General features: G+C 39.2%; 1 protein-coding gene across 1 annotated transcript in view; it reads right to left on the reverse strand.

Annotated features, from left to right (window-relative positions):
• CFAP221 (cilia and flagella associated protein 221) overlaps positions 1 to 25,210 on the reverse strand; it is a 104,017-nt gene that overhangs the window by 54,912 nt on the left and 23,895 nt on the right. The window lies entirely within an intron of this gene.

Raw genomic sequence — 25,210 nt, forward strand, 5'->3', positions numbered from 1 at the left:
AGGAATAGACTCATGTTATGTAATAAGCAACAATGATGACAGCCAGCACTGGTCTAGTACTTCCTGTGTGCCAGGAGCTACCCTACGTATTGCCCGTACATTAACTTAATCCTATGAGATGGTACTATGATCATCCCACTTTCAGAAGAGGAAACTGAAGCACAAGAGAGAGCAAGTGTTCCACACAAGGTGACATGGCTAGTTGGTGGTAAAACCAGGATTTAACATGGGTCACCTGTGCTTGGCATCCACACTCAACACTACTGTCCTTGCTGCCTCTTGAGGACTGATAGGTGTATCCTACAGAGACTCAGGGTGACGGGGAGAGGCAATCTCTACCACACAGTAGGCCTTAGGGAACTTCGGAAACACAGAATGAACAGGCCTTATAGGAAGCCTGGGAGACCCCTGGCCATCAGAGGGCCTGGAACTAGACAGTGTTGAAGAAGCCACATGCTGGGCTGTGTTTGATTGAAATGTGCTACAGACTCTTTAATTGGTCAGAAGTCCAGCAACCATTAGAGAACCCAGAGAGGGTGTGTGTATTCAGAAATGCTTTGTCACCCCAAGACAAGGCAGACTTCTAAGCAAGCATGAGGATGTCACTCACAGCACCACAGAAGCTGTGGCAGTGGTGGCATTTCTTGGAGAGCCCATGCTTCCCATAATGTCCCTCCTTCTATCAGGGCAAGCCCTTCTTTTGCTGTGCAGAAGTTTTTTAGTTTGATACAATCCCATTTCTTTATTTTTTCTTTTGTTGCTTGTGCTTTGGGGTCATATCTATAAAGTCTTTGCTCAGTTCTACTGCCTGAAGTGTCTTCCCTATGTTTTCTTTTAGGAGTTTTATAGTTTCCGGGCTTATATTTAAGTCTTTAATCCATTTTGAGTTGATTTTGGTATATGTGAGAGGTACAGGTCCAGTTTCATTCTTCTGCATATGAATGTCCAGTTCTCCCAGCACCATTTATGGAAAAGAGGCAGTCTTTTTCCCAGTGTACATTCTTGGTGCCTTTGTTGAAGATTGGTTGGCTGTAAGTTTGTGGGTTGATTTCTGGGTTCTCATTCTGTTCCATTAGTCCAAGCATCTGTTTTTATGCCAGTACCATGCTGTTTTGGTTACTATAGCTTTGTAGTATAATTTGAAGTTAGGTACTGTTATGCCTCTGGCTTTTTTATTTTTGCTCAGGATTGTTTTGGCTGTTTGGGGTCTTTGTCGTTCAATATGAATGTTAGGATTGTTTTTTCTATTTCTGTGAAGGACGTCATTGCTATTTTGATGGGGATTGCATTGAATCTGTAGATCGCTTTGGGTAGTATGGACATTTTCACAATATTAATTCTTCCAATCCAAGAGCATGGAATGTCTTTCCATCTTTTTGAGTCCTCTTTAATTTCTTTCAACAGTGATTTCTAGTTCTCATTGAAGAGATCTTTCACCTCCTTGGTTAAATTGATTCTCAGGTATTTTATTTTTTTGGTGTCTATTGTAAATGGATTACCTTTCTTGATGTCTTTTTCTGCTTGTTTGTTGTTGGACTATAGAAACACTACTGATTTTTGTGTATTGATTCTGTAGCTTGCAACTTTACTGATATCATTTATAAGCTCTAAGAGTTTTTTAAAAATATAGTCTTTAGGCTTTTCTATATATAGGATCATGTCATCTGCAAACAGGGATAGTTTGACTTTGGCTTTTCCAATCTGGATGACCTTTATTTCTTTCTCTTGCCTGACTGCTCTGGCTAGTACTTCCAGTACTATGTTAAATAGGAGTGGTGATACTCAAAGGAATGAAAATCATCATGCCAAAGGGATACCTGTACCCCCATGTTTATTGCAGCACTATCTACAATAGCCAAAAGTTGGAATCAGCCCAAATGTCCAGCATCAGATGAGTGGATAAGGAAACTGTGGTATATCTACATAATGGAATACTACTCTGCTATAAAAAAAGAATGAAATACTACCATTCGCAACAACATGGATGTACTTAAAGAAAATTATATTAAGTGAAACAAGTCAGGCACAGAAAGAGAAATACCACATGTTCTCACTTATCTGTGAGAGCTAAAAATAAATATATAAATATACAAACAAATAAAGGGTGGGGAGGGGAAGAGGACACAACAATCACAATAATTCCTTGAACTTGTTAAGACAACTGAACAGATATGATGTTGTGGAGGGGGGAGGGGAGGAAGAGGAATGAGTAAAGGGATATGAAAATCAACTACAACGTATATGGAGAAGTTAAAATAATAAATAAATAAATAAATAGGAGTGGTGAGAGTGGGGATCCTTGTCTTGTTCCTGCTCTTAAGGGAAAAGCTTTCAGCTTTTCTCCATTCAGGATGATACTGGCAGTGGGTTTGTTGTATATGGCTTTTATTGTGTTGAGATACTTTCCATCTATATCTAATTTGCTGAGAGTCTTTATCATGAAGCGATGTTGAATTTTGTCAAATGCTTTTTCTGCATTTATTGAGGTAATCATACGATTTTTGTCCTTGATTTTGTTGATGTGATCTATCACATTTATTGACTTGTGTGAATTGAACCATCCTTGCATCCCTGGAATGAATCCCACTTGATCATGGTGTATAATTTTTTTGATGTGTTGCTATATTCTATTTGCTAATATTTTGTTGAGGATTTTTGCATCTATGTTCATTAAAGATATTGGCCTATAGTTTTTTTTGTTGTATCTTTGTATGGTTTTTATTATCAGGGTGATGCTGGCCTTGTAGAATGAGTTTGGGAAAATGGTCTCTGTTTCAAGTTTTTGGAATAGTTTGAAGAGAATTAGCATTAATTTCTCCTTAAAAATTTGGTAGAATTCAGCAGTAAAGCCATCTGGTCCTGGGATTTTCTTTGTTGGGAGACTGCTGATTACTGCTTCTTCAATCTCATTGCTTGTTATTGGTTTGTTCAGGTTTTCTCTTACTTCTTGGTTCAGTCTTGGTAGTTTGTAAGTGTCCAGAAATTTATCCATTTCCTCCAAGTTTTCAAATTTGTTGGCATATAATTGTTTATAATAGTCTCTAATGTTTCTTTGTGTTTCTGTGGTATTGGTTGTAATGTCTCCTTTTTCATCTCTAATTGTTGTTATTTGGGTCTTCTCTCTTCTTTTTCTGGATAGCCTAGCTAATGGTTTATCTATTTTGTTTGTCTTCTTGAAAAACCAACTTTTTGTTTCATTGATCTTTTGTTTCCTTTGATCTTAATTATTTCTTTTTGTCTACTAATTTTGAGATTGGATTGTTCTTATTTTTCTAGTTCCTTGAGATGTAGCATTAGGTTGTTCATTTGAAGTCTTTCTATTCTTTTGAGGTAAGCATTTATTTCAATAAACTTCCCTCTTAGTACTGCTTTTGTAGCATCCCACTGGTTTTGGTAGGATGTGTTTTTATTTTCATCAGTTTTGAGAACTTTTTTGATTTCCTGTTTAATTTCTTCTTGGACCCATATGTCATTCAGAACCATGTTGTTTAATTTCCATGTGTTTGTATAGTTTCCAGAGTTTCACTTGTTACTAATTTCTAGTTTTAATTCATTGTGGTCTGAGCAGATACTTGAAATAATTTCAATTTTTTAAATTTGTTGAGGCTTGATTTGTGACTTAACATGTGGTCTATCCTGAAGAATGTTCCATGTGCAGATGAGAAGAATGTATACTCTGTGGTTATTGGATGAAATGTTCTATAGATATCTGCCAAGTCCAATTGGCCTAAGGTGTGGTTTATATCCTGTGTTTCTCTGTTGATTTGTTGCCTAGATGACCTATCCAATGTCAAGAGAGGGGTGTTTAGGTCCCTGTGAGAGGACGGTAGCTGTACTGTGAGTACATGAGACCCCCAATGGGGTACAGGCCTGCCCTAGACTTCACACAATAATGTACAAGGGCTCTACATTTTGACATAAATTCTGGATAAGGATCACCTTATACAGTAATCTCTTCAGCCAACAGTAAGACAAAAACTTCATAGGTTTTTCTACCAAACTCATAAATCCTGTCCTAAATCAAGCTCTGCTACAGGTATCCAGTCAATCTTAGCTCTCTGAGATGCTTCTTAATTCTGAAAAAGAGTATGTAAAGGTCAAAACTTTTTTTTTTTTTTTTGCAGCAAAACCTTTTATTTGAACTATTTCTTTCAGTGCCTTTCTAAAACCCATGTCCTTGTTTCCCTTGATATAGGAGTTGCTCAGTTTCCATAGGCTTGGGTTTCAGGACATGCCTCTGGGTTTCCAGCCACTCCCTGAGGTCCCCTCCTCTAAGCTCTCCTCTGGAGGAAAGCTACTGTTGCAAGTTAGATATTTTTCAGCACCAACATGGGGAAAATGCAACCACAGGGGCTGGCTGTGCAAATCCAGTGGCTGGGCATGCTCAATAGAGAGCACAGAATATTCTGGAATATGCCTGGTGCATGTGATATGGTCTGACTAATGAAAATGCATCCTGGAAGAGACCGACTGAGCATGCGCAATACTAAATGTTACATAACTGGGAACCCCCCCATTGAATATTCATTAGATAGAAAAACTATAAAAGCCAAATCCCAGCCAAAGGAGGGGTTGTCACTCACTTTCCTAGAGGAAATCTCACTTCACTGGCAGAGGTGTATATCCTCTACTTTGTATGAAAATAACTTTCAGCAAGCAGCTTCTCATTCTCTTGAGCCAGACTCAGACTGCACTTTGTACTGAATTTTAAGTGTGTTTTTCTTGCTTTTGTGTTAGACTTGATGTCTGTACTGAACTTACTTTTGTGTTAAGCATGGTGTGAGCCCTGCTCAGTCTCTGGAGCTGTGCTGCACTCTCTCTATGAAACCTCTATTTCTTATCTGTTGTATAAAACTTGTTCTCACTTTCTACTGTGACTCTGCCCTTGAATTCTTTCCTGTGGTGGAGTCAAGAACCTGGTAAGAGGACTGGGCGGGTTGAGGCTGAATGTCAGGCCCCCCAGATCCTACCTCTGACATCACCCTGCTCATTAAAACAGAGCATACAGAGCATAAATTAACCTTTTTTCAACAATTAGGTTAATTGTGCAACCTGTTCTTCTGTGATGTGCTGTGATTACCCTATTGAGGTGACAAGGGCTCTTTGCTGTTTTCATGGTATCCCCAAGTTGGCTTTTAATTATTTTTTTATCCTCCCTTCCTTCTGTCAGTCTTCTTTTTTCTTACGCACAAACCTTCATCCTGAATTTTCAGCTTTCGATCACTCATAGGTGGCTAGTTTTGTTATCTGGGAATAAGTTACTTTAATTTCCTAGGCCTCTGTTTCCTTATCTTAACTCCATGTTTGATATCCTCTGCATGCTGGTATGGGGGTTGGGTCCCCAATCCACTAGGCATGGCCTTGGTGGGGTTTTTCTGCTGCAACTCTGACCCCACAATTCCTCTTGGAATCGCTCTAGTGAAGACTCTATGTGGTGACTCTGCCCCTGCAACAGATCTCTGCCTGGGCCCTCAGGCTTTTCCATACATCCTTTGAAATAGGTGTGGAGGTTCTGCCACAGCTCTGGCATTCTGTGAGCCTGCAGATCTAACACCACATAGATGCTGCCAAGGCTTCTGGCTTGTATTTTTCAAAGCTGTGGGTCCAGCCACACTTGAGGCCAATTTACCCATGGCAGGAACAGCCAAAGCAGCTGGGGTGCTTGTGTGGGGAGCAGCATCCCAAGGTGGCCCTGGGCAGAGAGCATGTGGAGGGCACCTTGGGCTTGTTCCCCAAGACCATTCTGTCTCCCTAGTCCTATGAGCCTGTAATGGAGATGTAAATTTTTCAAATCTTTACACTCTGCTTCCTTTTTAATTATAGATTCTGACTTTACTTCATGCCTTTTCTGCCATAACTCAGCATAGGCTGTTGCAAGTAGCCATGCAGCTTCCTGAATGTTTTGCTGCTTAGAAATTTCTTCTGCCAAATACCTTGGTTCAGAACCTCGAAGTTCCACATTCCATAAAACTTTTGGGCATGAACAGAATGCAGCCAAGTTTCTTGGCAGTTCACAGCAGGGGTGATCATTGTCCCAGTTTCCAATAAGTACCTTCTCATTTACATCTGAGACCTTCTTAGAATGGTCTTTACAGTCCATATTTCCATAAGCATTCCCATCACCACCATTTAACCATAACCAGTCTCTAAAACATTCCAAATTTTCCTTGGTTTTCTTGTCTTCTAAGCTTTCACCAGCATCTAGACTTTTTCTAGCCTGCTCCTTCAAATTCTTTCCACATCTCCTCAACACCCAGTTTCAAAACCACTTCCACAATTTCAAGTATTTATCATAAGCAATACTCCACTTCTGTGGTACCAATTTTCTGGATTAGTCTATTTCTGTTGCTTATAATAACAAAAATACCTGGAACTGGGTACTTTGTAAGAAAACGAAATTTATTGCTTACAGTTTCAGAGGCTGGGAAGTCCAAAGTCCAGGAAACACATCTGGTGAGGGTCTTCTTTGGTGGTGGCTTTACAGCAATGCAGGGGTCTCACATGGCAGAAAATTGTGGAGCAAAGGGGTGTCATTATGTTTTCAAGGCAATTCAACCTAATAGACACTCAGGTCTCACTAAGTGTCAGCTATTCCACCAGCACTGGGGAGATAAAACTATTGTTACAAGTTACATATGCCCCTCAAGATGTAATCAAGCCTTGGGTGATGTTCATGTGAAGGGTTAAACTGCCCAAACATGGTCTCTGAAGATTAGGCTGTTGACTCCTTTGGCCACATGGGCTGTGTTGCCCTCAGGTCAGTAACCCCAGGTATCTGCTCAGGGCTGTCCCAGCAAGGTAATTTCTGAAGCTCAGGGTGCTTCTCTTAAAAGCTGCATATCTACATTTTCCTGAACAAAAACAAAAACTCCTGGGGCTTTTCCCATTGGTCATATATATCCAATTTTCAATTAATTTCACAGCTCTGATAATTCTCATAGAAAAGGTGTTGGGGTATTTGTTTAGTAATGATTACATGAAGCCAAGTTCCTGATGCATTAACCAGTCTGGAAAAATAATTCCTTAAGAGCACAAATTTCCATGAACCAGAACAAAGAAGACACAGCAGTACATGGGATCCAAATCTCAATGGAATTGCAGAACTTTGCTTTCACTGCTGCTCTTCACATTATGGACGGCAAATAAGTGTGCATGGCCACCACAGTCAAAGCCAAGAACAGTCCAGATGAGTTTGGGTCAAAGAGAATTCTAGCTAACGTAACGTTTAGTTTACTTAGAAGTTTTTCATATTTGAAGAAACAGAGTCCCATTAGGCTCTGGATGGATTTAAAAATTCTAAACTAAATTCCCATTGCTGAAAAACTGACCTACAATGTAGAAACATGATTAAGTATACATATCTTAGGTCTGTTATTCCTCAGAAGCAAACAGGAGCCTGAATTAGAGATTATCTATAACTTACAGGCAGTAGGCAATCAAAATATTAGAGCAAGTAGAAGTTAGTACTTTTGGAGGTAACTACAACTGTTGTCCCTCTTATTATTTAAACACTTTATTAATTACACTAAGGTTGTGTATAACAAAATTAAGTACTGTAAAAAATTATTCTTTATTTTTGAATAAAATCCAACTCAAACCTTTTAAATACTAGACTTTTAAATGATGATCATGTACAAATTCTGTGCCTATTAGCAGAGAGCACACACTTGCCTCACAGAAAGGAAACATAATAAAATAACAATATAAATTCAAGTTTCTTTCTTGTCCCTTCTCTAGGATTTTTTGAGAGAATGAATGATCTGTGAACTTACTGTAGGCAACATAAAATCAAATATATGCTCTAGTTCAAAAATTTCAATACCTAAAGAGCAGAGTGAACAGGCCACTTTACCATAATAGGATTTGGTTCCTTTTCTGGAGCATGAAGGTTAACTGAAAATAAGAATGATAAATGCTCACTTATACCACGATGGCTGGATTCAGAAGGCACAATAAAGTAACCATTAGCTATTATGCTTGTAAAAAATTTGAGGGAAATATGATCAAGATAAAGGGAAGCCTTCCTGCAGAGATGTACAGATGAGATGAACTATAACAGACAAGAATATGTGGTGGTACCAACTCCACGTGGAGCCTGGAGTTAATAGGCCCAGTGATCTCATTTTAGGGTTAAGTCAATTCAGTAGGACTTTTCTTTCATCACCACTCATTAATATGGGAACCAGTCACAGATCAAAAGATGTGTACAACAGTCATGTATCTGTGTGTCATTATTTCCCTTTCAAATGCACAGCAGACTCATGAAACAATCCAGAGTCTGGACAAACATTGGAGTTACACAGTATGGCGATTTTTAAACAATTCTACACATTTTCTGATGCTCTTTCCACTGAGAAGTGAAATCTGTCTCTTCTTGAATCTGGGCTCTGAAAATAAGGTGGAAGTGATGCTGTACCTGTTTCTTAAGGCTAAGGCCTAAGACACTGGCATCTTCCACTTCTCTTTGGATACTTTCTCTGGAACCTAGGCACCATGTTGTGAGGAAGCCCAAGCAGCTTGTGGAGAGACTTTCAAAGAGAGAACTGAGGCTTCTGGCCCTGAGGCCAGCTGAGTTCCCAGGTAATAGCCAGCATGTGAGTGGACCACCTTGGAAATGGATCTTTTAGCCTGCAGTTGATCAGCCCTAGCTGACTCTACACATAGCAGAAAAATGAGCCTTCCTCATCAGGCCACGTCCAAGTTGTAGATCCATAAGCAAAATAAATGATTGTTGTTATTTTAAGCCACTACTTTTAGGGTGGCTTATTACACAGAAAAATGGAACTGAATAGCATTCTCTCTTTCCCACCTCATTTCTCTTTCAGTGAATGATTATCTTACTCCATCACTAGCTACAATCTTAATTTGGCAATTTTAGAGTCTTTTTTCTTTCTTTTTTTGGTACTAGCCCTTCATATGTACCAGCCATTGTGCTTCTGTCTCAATTAACCCTCTTAACAACCCTATGAAGTAAGTGCTATTATTATCTCCACTTTACAGATAAATGAACCGCCCTACAGGGAGGTCCAAGGTCACATACTTAATAAATGGTAAAGTGGGATTTAAAGCCAGGTCTGCAGAACCTGAGCTCTTAACTGCTATGCTATATTACCTCTCCTAGGTCTTTATTTATTTATTTTTTTAATAAAATTTTTTGGGGTTTTTTTTGTTTTTATTTTATTTTATTTTATTTTAATTTATTTATCATTTATTTATTTATTAGTTTTATTTTATTTTGTCAATATACAATGTCATTGATTATTGCGGCCCATTACCGAAACCTTCTTCCCTCGTCCCTCTCCCCCTCCCTCCCAACAACCTCATATCTGTTCGCTTGTCATATCAACTTCAAGGAATGGTAATTGTTACGTCTTCTTCCCCCCCCCCCAGGTTGTTTGTGTATTTATTTATTTATTTTTAGCTCCCACAAATAAGTGAGAACATGTGATATTTCTCTTTATGTGCCTGACTAGTTTCACTTAATATAATTCTCTCTAGGTCCATCCATGTCGTTGCAAATGGCAGTATTTTATTCTTTTTTATAGCAGCGCAGTATTCCATTGTGTAGATGTACCACATTTTCCGTATCCACTCATCTGATGATGGACATTTGGGCTGGTTCCAACTCTTGGCTATTGTAAAGAGTGCTGTGATGAACACTGGGGAACAGGTATACCTTTGACTTGATGATTTCCATTCCTCTGGGTATATTCCCAGCAGTGGGATAGCTGGGTCGTATGGTAGACCTATCTGCAATTGTTTGAGGAACCTCCATACTAGGTCTTTAAAATTAAGGAATATCTAATGATATTTCATTGTTTGCATTGCAGTCCTCTTCTCTATTGACATTCTCTTTGAAACTGATCACTCTGTATTTTATTTGTTGAGCTTTTTAGAAGACATTTCTTTTAATTAGCAATCATCTAGAAAGACCTATAAAATCCTGTTGTGGACTGTTTGTGTCCCTCCCAAATTCATACGTTAAAGCCGCAATTCCCATGATGGAGGTAGGGCCTTGAGGTAATCAGATTTAGATGAGGTAATAAGGGTGGAGTCCTGCCCCCCTGTCATGGGATTGGTGTCCTTTTAAGAACAGGAAGGGGCCAGAGCTTCCCCACCTCCCTCACCCCATGTGAGGAAACCTGGAAGAGGGCCCTCACCTGAACCTGACCATGCTGGCACCCTGATCTCGGACTTCTAGCCTCCAGAATGGTGAGAAATGTTTGTTGTTTAAGCCACGCAGTCCATGGTAATTTGTTTGAGCAGCCCAAGCTAAGACAAATCCCAAGACCTTTTCTCCAATGTTACCAACCTCCTCTGAAGTCTGGCATTCACACAGAGAGAAAGAAGGAAATCTGGGGAATGGCCAGTTATTTTCACTTAAGTTTCAGATATAAATTACTATATTCAGAATGTAACCAACAAAAACAGATGAAATAAGACACACTGTTACTTGACTGATAAATCAGACTCCCACCCCTCAAACAAATAGGCAACAATTTGAAAAGATACAAAGAGCTGAGGATAAAATATGTTTCAAATTTCAAAGAATGCTCTTTCATCTAAGATAATTTATGTTCTTTTGAACTTTCATATAGTGTTTATCTTATTTTCAAACACAATTAATCTCACTGGGATTAGGGCCTCACACTGGAATCATAGTAGATCCATGATCCTTAACAATATAGTCAAATAAAGATACACACAATTTTACATAAAGAAATATTCAAGTAGCAGGCACTTAATTATTTTTTACATCTAGAGAGTTAAACACCCCCCTCATTTTAGACTAAGCTTAGACCAATATTAGAGGCGAAGTGAATCAAAGAGTTGGGTAGGTTTGATGGTTTTTCTCTGGGTGACCTGACCTTTGACATCCTTCTTTGCCCTTGGTTCAATTCCTTCTTCAACCTTACTTAGTCCTTCGTATTGGTAAAACTCTTCACACCCCTCTACCTTCAACACCATGCCAGTAGTTTAGGAAAAGAAGAAACTCTGGCAAAAACACTAGGGGACAGCCTGAATTAAATGAAGTTATCTCTTCATATTTGGTAAAAAGAAGTTAAGGCATTTCTTTGGGGGCTGGAAAGGAACTGAATTCAGAAAAAGTTAGCGGTGACTAGACGACATTATATCTGTCATCCACAGAGATAATATGTAGTCTATCCATATCTTGAAAACAACCTATTTAATAAACTGTGGTTCAATACACATAACATAAAATTTATCATTTTAAGTGTACAGTTCAGTGGCATTAAAGCACATTCACATTGCTGTGTGACCATCACCATCATCCATCCACAGAACTTCTTCACCTTGCAAAACTGAAACTCTGGGCTCACTCTGCTCTCTCTGCTTCCACCATCTTGCAATGTGAGACCCCTGGGTCACTGTCACCACCACCAGATGGACTTTGGACATCTCAGCCTCAGAAACTAATTAAACTTTCTTGCCAACTTCCTCCAGAGCACAAGATCATCCCTCATTGTCTCTAAACAATACACCAATCATCAGATGGAAGTGACGGGGTGCCCTGCCTTGTTTGCAGCAAACATAACCCAGGCCCAGAGCAGAAGACAAACAACGGGAACAGAGTTTGGCTTTTGTACCCGGCCTGCTTCCTGCCACTTTTCTGCCCTGAGTAGAAGCAGCCTGAGGCCTGTGCCAGATGCAGCTGTCCCAGAATCTATTTATTGATTGAGACTTCCAGTCAAGATGGCAGAATAGACGGTGCCTAGCGTCACTCTCTCCCACAAATCAACCGATTTACAACTATAAAAACATAACATCAAGTGCAAACAGAACGGGGAGACGTCCAGCAGAGGAGGCAGAAGCTCCGCAGAGACCACATGCCCTGCAGGGCCGCCGTTGCGCCATCCAGCAGATAGGATTCACCTCCGCCACCCGGCTCCATTCCCAGCCCGGCCCAGTGTGCACAATGTTGGGAAATGTCCGGCAGGGGAGGTGGAGGCTCCGCAGAAACCACACACCCTGTGGGGCTGCCACTGTGTGATCCAGCAGGTAGGCTTCACTGCAGGCACCCAGCTCCATTCCCAGCCTGGCCCAGTGCACACAGAGCGGGGAAACATCCAGCAAGGGAGGCAGAGGAGTTGGAGTAGCTATTCTTATATCTGATAAAATAGACTTTAAACTAAAAACCATAAAAAGAGACAATGAGGGACACTACATAATGATAAAAGGATTGATCCATCAAGAAGACATAACAATCATAAATATGTACGCACCCAATGTTGGAGCAGCCAGATTTATAAAACAAACTCTATTAGACCTAAAGAAGGAAATAGACACTAATACCATAATAGCAGGGGACCTGAACATCCCACTGTCAATATTGGACAGATCATCTAGGCAAAGAATCAACAGAGAAACACAAGATCTAAACAATACTCTAGACCAATTTGACTTGGCAGATATCTACAGAGCATTCCATCCAACAACCTCAGAATATTCATTCTTCTCATCAGCACATGGATCATTCTCCAGGATAGATCATATATTAGGTCACAAATCAAGTCTCAATAAATTCAAAAAAATTGGAATTATCCCATGTACTTTCTCAGATCACAATGGATTAAAATTAGAAATCAATAACAAATGAAATTCTGGAAACTATACAAACACATGGAAATTAAACAGCATTCTACTTAATGACATATGGGTCCAAGAAGAAATCAAGCAGAAAATCAAAAAATTTATTGAAACTAATGAAAATAATGATACATTATACCAAAACCTGTGGGATACTGTAAAAGCAGTACTAAGGGGGAAATTTATTACATTAAATGCTCACCTCAGAAGAATGGAAAGATGGCAAGTGAACAACCTAACACTTCACCTTAAAGAACTAGAAAAACAAGAACAATACAAACCTAAAGTTAGCAGACGGAAAGAAATCATTAAGATCAGAGCAGAACTGAATGAAATTGAAACCCAAAAAACAATACAAAAGATCAATGAATCAAAAAGTTGGTTTTTTGAAAAGATAAATAAAATTGACAAACCATTAGCATGGCTAACAAAAAAAAGAAGAGAGAAGATTGAAATAACAAAAATTAGAAATGAACAAGGTGATATTACAACTGATTCATCTGAAATACAAGGAATCATTCGAGACTACTATAAACAACTATACGCCAACGAATTTGAAAATCTGGAGGAAATGGATAAATTTCTGGACACACACAAGTTCCCCAAACTGAGCCATGAAGACGTAGAAAATCTGAACAGACCAATAACAATAAAGGAGATTGAAGCTATTATCAGAAGGCTCCCAACAAAGAAAATTCCAGGACCAGATGGAGTCACAGCAGAATTTTACCAAACATTCAAAAAGGAATTGACACTGATTCTTTACAAACTATTCCAAAAGATTGAAACAGATGCAAATCTCCCAAACTCATTCTATGAAGCAAACACCATCCTGATACCAAAACCAGGTAAAGATATAACCAAAAAAGAAAACTACAGGCCGATATCCTTGATGAATATAGATGCAAAAATCCTCACTAAAATACTAGCAAACAGAATACAGCAACACATACGTAAAATTATTCACCACGATCAAGTGGGATTCATCCCAGGGATGCAAGGTTGGCTCAACATATGCAAATCAATAAATGTGATACACCAGTTTAATAAAATCAAACACAAGGACCATATGGTCATCTCTATAGATGCTGAAAAAGCATTTGATAAAGTTCAGCACTCATTCATGACAAAGACCCTCTATAAGTTAGGTATAGAGGGAAAGTATCTCAACATAATTAAAGCCATATATGACAAACCCACTGCCAATATCATCGTGAATGGGGAAAAGCTGAAAGCTTTTCCTTTAAGAACAGGAACTAGACAAGGATGCCCACTCTCACCACTCCTATTCAACATAGTGTTGGAAGTACAAGCCAGAGCAATCAGAAAAGAGAAGGAAATAAAGGGCATCCAGATTGGAAAAGATGAAGTCAAACTGTCCCTGTTTGCAGATGACATGATCCTATATATCGAACAGCCTAAAGCCTCTACAAAAAAACTCTTGGGGTTGATAAATGATTTCAGCACAGTAGCAGGATACAAAATCAACACACAAAAATCAGTAGCATTTCTATTCTCCAATAGTGAACATGCTGAAAGGGAAATCAAGAAAGCTTGCCCATTTACAATGTCCACAAAAAAAATAAAATACTTAGGAATTGAGTTAACCAAGGATGTGAAAAATCTCTATAATGAGAACTACAAACCACTGCTGAGAGAAATTAGAGAGGATACAAGAAGATGGAAAGATATCCCATGCTCTTGGATTGGAAGAATCAACATAGTGAAAATGTCCATACTACCCAAAGTGATATACAAATTCAATGCAATCCCCATCAAAATTCCAATGACATTTTTCTCAGAAATGGAAAGAACTATCCAGACATTTATATGGAATAACAAAAGACCACGCATAGCCAAAGCAATGCTCAGCAAAAAAATAAAGCTGGAGGCATAACACTACCTGACTTTAAACTATACTACAAAGCTATCATAACCAAAACAGTATGGTACTAGCATAAAAACAGACACACTGATCAATGGAATAGAGAATTCAGAAATGAACCCACACACCTACAGCCATCTGATCTTTGACAAAGGCACCAAGCCTATACACTGTGGAAGAGACTGCCTCTTTAGCAAATGGTGCTGGGAGAACTGGAAATCAATATGCAGGAGAATGAAACTAGACCCATACCTTTCACCATACACTAAAGTCAACTCAAAATGGATTAAAGAACTAAATATACACCCTGAAACAATAAAACTTCTTAAAGAAAACATATGAGAAACACTTCAGGAAGTAGGACTGGACACAGACTTCATGAATATGACCCCAAAAGCACAGGCAACCAAAGGAAAAATAAACAAATGGGATTATATCAAACTAAAAAGCTTCTGCACAGCAAAAGAAACAATTAACAGAGTTAAAAGACAACCAACAGAGTGGGAGAAAATATTTGCAAAATATACATCTGACAAAGGATTAATGTCCAGAATATACAAGGAACTCAAACAACTTTACAAGAAATAAACAAGCAACCCAATTAAAAAATGGGCAAAAGAGCTAAGTAGGCATTTCTCTAAGGAAGATATACAAATGGCCAACAGACATATGAAAAAATGCTCAACATCACTCAGCATTTGGGAAATGCAAATCAAAACCACTCTGAGATACCATCTCACCCCAGTTAGGATGGCTAATATCCAAAAGACTGTGAATGATAAATTTGGCGAGGTTGCAGAGAAAAAGGAACTCTCATACATTGCTGGTGGGACTGCAAAATGGTGCAGCCTCTATAGAAAATGGTATGGAGGTTCCTCAAACAATTGCAGATAGATCTACCATATGACCCAGCTATCCCACTGCTGGGAATATACCCAGAGGAATGGAAATCATCAAGTCGAAGGTATACCTGTTCCCCAGTGTTCATCGCAGCACTCTTTACAATAGCCAAGAGTTGGAACCAGCCCAAATGTCCATCATCGGATGAGTGGATACGGAAAATGTGGTACATCTACACAATGGAATACTACTCAGCTATAAAAATGAATGAAATACTGCCATTTGCAACAACATGGATGGACCTTGAGAGAATTATATTAAGTGAAACAAGTCAGGCACAGAAAGAGAAATACCACATGTTCTCACTTATTGGTGGGAGCTAAAAATAAATAAATAAATTCACACACACACACACACACACACACACACACACACACACACAAAAAAAAAAAAAACTGGGGGGGAGGGGAAGAAGACATAACAACTACAATTCCTTGAAGTTGACACGACAAGCGAACAGAAAGGACATTGTTGGGAGAGAGGGGGGAGAGGGAGGAGGGAGGGAGGTTTTGGTGATGGGCTACAATAATCAACCACATTGTACATCAACAAAATAAAATTTAAAAAAAAAAAAGCAAAACTGAAACTCTGCACCCATGGTACAATAACTCCCCGTTCCCTCCTACCCCGGCCTCTGACAACCACCACTCCACTTTCTGTCTCTATGAATTTGACCACACTAAGGACTTCATGAGCAGAATCATACGGTATACAATACCTTAAAACATATATTAGCTTCGCTTAAAATGAAAGTATTAATATAAATAATAAATTTGATAGAAAATAGCTCTTTACAACTCACCAGAGTTGAGATAATGTGGGAAAATGTGGGGTAAGAAGTGAAGTTCAGGAAGCCTCATTGGAGGAGAGCAGGGCCTGTAGCCGGGGCCCAGAGAGCTGGGCGCCGGGCAGCATGGGACAAAGCCACGTTCAGGGGAAAGCAAGCAGCCAAAGTGAAGGTGAAGAGAGATGAAAACCCTCCTTCAGACTGATACCTTTTTTTGATGAGAAAAACATAGCATGTATTGGAAGAAGAAAAGAGAACACACTAAAAACTATTGACAGTTTCATCATCTTGTAGAAGGGGGTAGAGGAACCCACCCGCTGACCACATAGTTTGACCCCACTTCCTCGGAGATCAATGATCTACACTAAAGTTTGGCCCCAAACAGTTGGCAGGACACCAAGCTGCCAGTCTACCAGTCTTTGTGGCTTACCCACCAGCAATTATTAAAACAAAAAGTTCACTAAGCAGTAAAACAAGAAATAGATTTTTTAAAGCAAAGCAATTTCAGTTCAAATACTTTTGGCTTTGAAATTGCAGAATATAAAAATTTGGGGTGAGAAATCTGGAACATATTTAACAGAAAACAACAATCCCCTTTCCAACCAACTGCCAAAAAAAAAAAAAAGAAAAGAAATTATAGTCGCAAGTCACTTGACTGGTTGCTAGTTATTCTATTCTAAATATTTTGACAAGCATTAAATAATCACATTCCAGGAGCCACCTCAGAGATGTGCATGCGTGAGTGTGTGTGCCTGTATGTGCGTGTGTGTCTGTGCAGGTGCCACATGTATGTGGTGCTGCAATAGCAGCGGTGACCTAATGCAACTGCTTGTGCAATGCTTAGTGTGGGATTTGACAGCTGTAGAAACTAAGCAAGGAAGAGGAGCGCTCAGAGAGCACTCTCAGCTTAGGGGTGTCTCTCCAGGACCAAAATCCAACCACAATTTTTGCCCTTGCTTATTCCAGGAATGTGTTTTGGGTAGAAACAAAGTTCTTTATGTTACCTTCTTTAATATTAGAATTAGAATACTTTTTTTTCTAATAGTTTTAAGTTTCTTACTGCTTCATACATGATACTAGCTTGGTAGTTTCGTATAAGCCACAATATGTACAAGCTTTTGAATGCAATGAATTATTACAAAAATTTATTCAGATCCTAAACAAGAAGAACAGTCCACCAATGACTACTGCCCTGACACATACAATCATGTATTCCAGATGCTGGTTGTACATCTGTGCCACCCCGCCCTCAGCCCTGTGCTCCCAATTGAACATTGGTACAAAGTCTAAGGGAGGAAAGCAGAGTATTATAATTTTCAAGCTAGGCTTTCATAAGGTCAGTATTGGCTTTCCTTATTTTAGGCTTTTCAGTCTTACCATTGCTTTCTCCATGGACCAAAAGCCTAGAATTTAACATTTTGTGAGAAAAACTTAAAAAGAATAAAAGTTAACTCAGGTCTTCCATTGCAAGTTCCCTTTGTTGACTATCTCAAGTTGGCACTCACTTCTGCTAAATGAAAGGGGGAAGCATTTATGCCCTTTCATTGTTATTAATATAGATCCCTATAGTTTGGAGGTTGGGTGATTTTCTTTTCCTGCTAAAATTCATAAAAAAAGACTAGGTCAAGATGAGTAGCCACGTTGATACTAGGTCAGCAAAGGGGTATTAAATCAAAAAAATCAAGAGTGTGAAGAATTTTTCATATAGTAAAAATTCAGGCTAAGTGACAGTGATTGTTATATCCAAATATCAGTTTTGAAATATAAGCTCAATATTGCTCCATATACCCAGGTAGGGGATGAAGTAAAGAACCAGCGTGTTGACGAGCTCAAGTCTCCTTTGTCAGAACATTTCTATGACATGCTGCTGCTTCATCAAATCAACTCTGTGTTTGATCAATCAACTCACATAAAATGAGTCCTTGGTATAAGTAAGGAGCATGTTGTCAAGATGAAAAATGTAAGTTTATCTCAAGTGGGGAGGGCATCAAAAAAATCTTCCTGAAGATCAACTTTATAGTCTCATTTCGACGCCTTCATTCTAACCCAGTTACGGCTGGTTCTCATCCTCTCACGTAGAGGCTCTTTGTTGGCACATTCAAGACTGGGCGTGGCTGTTGTCTACACTGGGGCAAACTCACCATCGATATTCTCTCTCAGTGCTAGATTAAGAATGCACATTCCCATGTGGCCCAGAAGCTTGAAACTCCGGGGGCAGTTACAGAATTTGGTTACGTTCAAACATCATATTCTGATCTTGGTTATTCCCACACTTTCTAAAACTTGCCCTGATGTTTGCAGCCTAAGGAAAAACATCCTTTGGTAAATTCCTGCACTTATGACTTACAAGTTCTGGAAACTAAAATATCCTGGCTTTGTAACGGAGTAGCCTGGGACCTTTTACTATTAGTGTTGTTAATGAGGCCCTGTGGCCCATGGAGCCTTGGCAGCCCTGAGATGAGTACATGGTCCACTGGCTGTGGGAGCCCATGGCTGCTGTGCCCACAGGATCAGATCCAGAATGGATGCTGTCCTGGGAGTCCCATCACTTCCCCAGGTGACTTTCATGTAAGCTCATCTAAAGCACACTAACTAACTGGTCAACAGAGTCAGCTTGGTGCAAAGAACATCAAGTTGATGGGAGAACAACTGGTTGACTGACTGCATTTACTCCAGATTTCAACTAGTTATTTGATGCCAGGAAGACACCGTTGCAGAAACTAAAGAACATGATGAATTAACATGAATCTTTTTAGAACCATGGGAATGGAAAGATAAAATTTCCATATCTAATATAAGCATGTTCTTATTTATTTGTATATATGAGGGTACTTCAAAATGTTCATGGAAAAATAAAATTAAGAGTTAATATGAATAATATTTCATCTTTCTACAGGAAGGATGAAATTGTATTATGTCTACGATACTCTCTAATATGAAATATTGAGAAATTACACAATTTAATAAGCCATAATGGTTAGGGTTATCTAGTTGTAAAGCACAGTTTCAGCCTACTGAAAGGAAAGAGAACTGAAAGTCCTCTGCAACCCACAATGCTTGTTTGATTTACATATGTTGGACAGAAACTGGAATGCAACTTTTTGTTATTTACAGAGGCTGTCAAAATACATTTTATCAGATCTTAAGCCACCAGAATTGTTTATAGATAGTTGGCAAGTGTCCTCATGAAATTTTATCTCAGTAAGGAAAATTTACAACCATCATATTCAGGCATTGAAAATGTAGTTGATGACATATAAAAATCCACTTCCTGATCTTGTGGAAGATGTACTGAGGTGCCACCCAGTCCTCATAGAGGATCTACCCAGACCACAGTTTCTTCTCCCCAGAAGCAACCCCAAAGTAAGAAAGCAAATTTAGTGATATTAAACATAGATCCTACAACTTCTGACAATTCTATCCAAGTCGATTCTATGTGCAAAAGGAAAACATGTCCTTCTGCATCCACCTTTTGCTGAACTTGTGTTCTCCCATCAGCTTTGTGCTTCTTCATAATGTACAGCCTTCTTTAGCTGTAGAGATGGTTGCTTTACTCATACATTTAAAAGTCTAAGTGCCACTGGAACCCACATACATTGCTTGTGGGAATGTAAAGGGTACATCCATTTTGGAAAACAGTCTGGCAGGTCCCCCAAATGTTAAATATACAGTTACCATATGATCCAGCAATTCTATTTCTAGGTATATACCCAAGAGAAATGAAAACATACACTCACATAAACACATATATGCAAATGTTCATAGCAGCATTATTTGTAATAGCCCCAAAGTGGAAACAACCCAAATGTCTGTCAGCTGATGAAATGGATAAATAAAATTTAGTATATCTATAAAATGAAATGTTATTTAGAAATAAAAAGGAGTAAAGTATTTATACACGTTGAATGACTACAAGTTGGGTGACCCTTGAAAACATTACACTAACTAAGACAAGTAAGTCACAAAAGACCTCATATTGTATGATTCCATTTACATGAAATGTCCAGAGCAGGCAAATTTATAGAGACAGAAAGTAAATTAGAGTTTGTCTGGGGCTGGGAAGTTTGGGGAGTAGAATATGGGGAAAGTGTATGCGGTTTCTTTTTGAGGTTATGAAAAAAATGTTTTAAAATTGATTCTTGTGATGGTTGTATATACTGAAACTATTGAACTGTCCATTTAAAATTAATTAAATTTATCATAATTGAATTATATCTCAATAAAACTTTTTTAAAAAGTGTAAGTGTACCTTAGTCCATTTTGTGCTGCTATAACAGAATCACAGACTAGGTAATTTATAATGAACAGAAAAGAAAATGAGGCAATATAGTGACATGTTTAACAGCACAGACCCTTAAGGATCTGGAACCATTCTGCCTGGATTCCAATCCAGTCTCTGCTTCATGATGGCTGTGTGACCTTGGAAAATGACACCCTCTCTGTGCTTCTAAGAATCCTCATCTGTAAAACACAGCTTGTAAGAGTGACTACCTTGTAGAATTGTCCTGAGGATTAAATAAGTTAAAATAGAATGTATTAATAGTTGGCAATAATAGTTAAAAGTTTTTAAGATTCAATAGTAGTAAGAACAGTGCATAGCAAGTAGTTAGTGATTCATCTTAGCTATTATTATTAATAAAGATATTTTTTACCTAAAAAATGCACAAATGAGACCTGGCCACTTTGGCTCACACATCACCAGAGGTAGACAACATATAGAGAAATTGCAACGAGAGGCTAGGAAGTGAGAGGGTTGGCTGGAATGGGGGGAGCAGAGACTTGAGGCAGTGCAGGACAGCAGATGCTGAGGTGCATCAAGTGCCTCTCTAGTAACCTTGTCCTTAAAGTCCTAGCTTGCCTCAAAGATCTCTGAAATGCCTTCAGGGTCATTCTCCCACTGTCTTGATGAATACAACTTGGTTTCCTTCTATCCATGTTACTCTCTTTAGCAAACAGTTGCTTGACGACACCTTTAGTATTCCCTCCTAAACACATTTTTTTTTAAATTCTTTACATGACCGAGAGTTTTCTAAATCCTTCCATTCTGCTTCCCTTTTGACTATAAATTGTATTTAAATCACTTCTCTCCTCTCACATTTTACTATATATATTTTAAAAAGCCACACAACATCCTGAATGCTTTGTTGCTTAGATATTTCTTACACCAGATACCTTTGTTCATCATTCTTACATTCTTCCTTCCATATAGCCCTAGGGCATGAACATAATTCAGCCAAGTTCTTTGCCACTTTATAACAAGGATGACCTTTATGCCAGTTTCCAATAATATATTCTTCTTTTCCATCTAAGACCTCATCAGAATGGCCTTTACTGTCAGTATTTCAACCAACATTATGATCATGACCACTTAAATAGTCTCTAAGAAGTTTCAGACTTTTCCTACAGCTACAGCTCTCTTCTTCTGAACCCTCACCAGAATCACCCTTAATACTCAGTTTATAGAAATGTAGGCTTTTTCTACCCTGCTCCTTCACATTCTTCCAGCCTCTATCCATTACCTCATTCCAAAGCTTGATACATTTTCAGGTATCTGTTATAGCAACAGCTCTACTTCTCAGTACCAGTTTTCTATTTCAGTCCTTTTTTTCCCTTCTATAACAGAATATCACATACTGGGAAATTTATAGTAAACAGAAATTTATTTCTCATGGTTCTGGAGGCTGGAAAGCCCAGGATTGAGGGGCCAGCCTCTGATGGTGGCCTTCTTGCTGTGTCATCCCAAGTGGAACGGCAAAGAGAGGGAGAGAAAGACAAAAGGGGGCCAAACTCATTCTTTTGTAAGGAACACACTCCTGCGATAAACCCATTCCCACAGTATTGGCATTAATCCATTCATGAGGGCAGAACCTCCATTACCTGATCACTCTCATTAGACTACACCTCCCAATGCTATTGCATTGGTGATTAAATTTCCAACACATGCTTTTGGGAGGACACATTCAAACCATAGCAAAGTGCAAAGAGAAGGAAGAAGCTCTTCATCTCTAGATCCGCAGCCGTACCCTGACCTCAAGTGCTGCTCTGCCCCTTTGTGGAGTTGACCACTCTCTCCATCTGGTGCACAGTCCCTAACAGCCTGTTTTGGGGCTTTACACATCCCCCTCTGCCATCAGCTCAGTGACTCAGTGTTGGAACCCCACCTTAATCTTGGCTGGCCAACCTCTTCCTTCTGAGCCTCTCATTGCAATTTCTCTATATGTTGTCTACCTCTTGCAATCTGTGAGCCAGACTGGCCAGTTCTCATTTGTGCATTTTTTTAGGTAAAAATACCTGTAATAATAATAATAGCTAAGATGAATCACTAACTACTTGCTATGCACTGTTCTTACTACTATTAAGTCTTAAAAACTTTTAACTATTATTGCCAACTATTAATACATTCTATTTTAACTTACTTAATCCTCAGGACAATTCTGCAAGATAGGCACTCTTACAAGCTGTGTTTTACAGATGAGGATTCTTAGAAGCACAGAGAGGGTATCATTTTCCAAGGTCGCACAGCCATCATGAAGCAGAGACTGGATTGGAATCCAGGCAGAATGGTTCCAGATCCTTAAGGGTCTGTGCTGTTAAACATGACAGTGTATTACCATGTCTCCTTTTTGGTTCCTTTATTGAAAGTCCTCACAGGCCAGGATGGCAGCAAAAATTAGTGAAGAGGGCTGAGCATAAGGCAACAGGAAGTGGTGAGGACTGTGACAACCTGGAAAAGGCATTGCCTTCTGAAGAGGCCACTTCTATTCAGTCCCAGCTGAGCTCATCATGCAGGAATGTGTTCCCAGTGTTCCTGGATCTTTTTTTTTTTTTTTTAACGTGAACATCTAAATTTTTATGTAAAATCACTTGATTTTTCAATGTTGGCAGCTAATTGAAATGTTTAAAAAAAAAAACAGAAAAAAACTGTGTGGGCCACCACCAAGTGGGCCAAATCAAGCAGGCCAATGATTTAATTAAATCAAAAGCCATCACCTGGGGGCCAGCAGGGGAAATTCAGAATGGATAAATGAATGAATGAATAACTGAATGATGAAGCTATAACAAGTAGAAGATTTGTAAAAAGACTGCAACAAACTGGATTTGACTATTAATGGACCATTTCCCTTTCACTCTGTTTTAACAATCTAAAAACTCATTAGAAACCATCTTGGGCTTTATGCTTTCCAAAAGGAGGTACAAATGGAAAAACTGAGGGTAAGGGACTGGTCATGGGAATAGAATGAGCCAGTAGCAAAACTGCAAGCAAACCTCGCACCCATCAGGATGGCTGCTATAAAAACAAAACGAAACAAGAAAATAGCAAGATGTGGCAAGGATGTGGAGAAATTGGAACCCTTGTGCACTACTAGTAGGAAGGCAGTTCCCCCAAAATTGAAAATAGAATTGCCATATAATTTACCAATCCCACTTCTGCGCATATACTCAAAAAAAGTGAAAGTAGGTCTTGAAGAATATTTACACACTCATGTTCATAGCAGCATTATTCACAATAGCCAAAGGGTGGAAACAGCCCAAGTGTCCATCAGCAGATGAACGGACAAAGAAAATGTGGTATATACACACAATAAACCACTATTCTGCCTAAAAAAGGAAGGAAATTCTGACACATGCTACAACATGGATGAACCTTGAGGCCATTATGCAAAGCAAAATAAGCCAGTCAGAAAAAGACAAATACTGTATAATTCTACTTAGATGAGGTATTTAGAGAGTCGAATTCATAGAAAACAGAAAGTAGAATGGTGTTTACTAGGGGTTGGGGGAAAGGGAAATTTGAAAGTTGTTGTTTAAAGGGTATAGTTTGGGGTTCAGTTTTGCAAGACAAAAAAATGCTGGAGATTGGTTGTACAACAGTGTAAATATACTTAATACTACAATTTCAAAGAATTGGGAAAGGAAATATCCAACTCCAGCCTACTCTAGTCATACTGTCCTAGCTAAGGAGGTGGAGAACAACTGAGATGTATTTGTGAAGTTCACAGTCCAGAGGCACAGGCTCACTGGAAGACTGAGACCTACTTGTAGAACACTTTTCCCAGTACCAGCCCTACCACCTAAAGGCCTATTTACAGCAGCTCCCTTCACCCAGTATATTATGTCTGACTAACAATAAAAAACTACAAGGCATACTAAAAAGCAAAAAATACAGTTTAAAGAAACAGAATCACCAGAATCAGACGTGGTGGGTATGTTGGAATTATCAGACAGGGAATTGATAAAAACTGTGATTAAGGGCTCTAATGGGTAAAGCAGAGAGCATGCAAGAACAGATGGGCAATGGGAGCAGAGAGATGGAAATCCTAAGAAAGAACCAAAAAGAAGTTTTAGAGACCAAAAGCACTGTAACAGAAATGAAGCATGCCGTTGATGGGCTTACTAGTACACTAGTAAGACATGGCTGAGGAAAGAATCTCTGAGCTTGAGGACATATCAATAGAAACTTCCAAAACTGAAAAGCAAAGAGAAAAAAGACTTAAAAAAAAAAATCCTGAAAATGGCAGAATAGATGGTCTGCAGCATCACTCTCTCCCACATATTCAACCAAATTTACAACTATAAAAATGTAACATCAGCCAAGCCGGCCGCTGGAGCTCAGGGGAAGAGGAGGAGAGATCTACAGAGTTCATGAAGGCGGGAGAAGCTATGACGAGAGAAAGAAAAAACTGCTCAGAGCGTTTTGTGCTGTGGCCACTTTAAGGCTGGAGAAGCTGAGCACATGGAACAGGAGCTGGCAGAAGCCACAGCTGTGCCCTTCAGATGGCATTACTAGGAGGCAGCAAGAGAGAGAAGAGGGCCTTGGCAGCCCCCAGGACAGCAAGACCACTAATAGGGTTCCCATGGACCCACGCAGGAGCAAGGAGCCAGAACAATTGAAAAAAGGGAGCTATTCAGAGGCCGGTGAGTCATCTCAAGGGACCAGCGCAGGGCCCGTCCCATGGGAAGTGTTTGGAGCACAGGGGGTGGGGGAGACATGCCCACCAGGGGAACACTGGGACACAGCAAGGACAGCC

This window comes from Cynocephalus volans, chromosome 1 (genome assembly GCF_027409185.1).
Source record: "Cynocephalus volans isolate mCynVol1 chromosome 1, mCynVol1.pri, whole genome shotgun sequence".
NCBI lineage: Eukaryota > Metazoa > Chordata > Mammalia > Dermoptera > Cynocephalidae > Cynocephalus > Cynocephalus volans.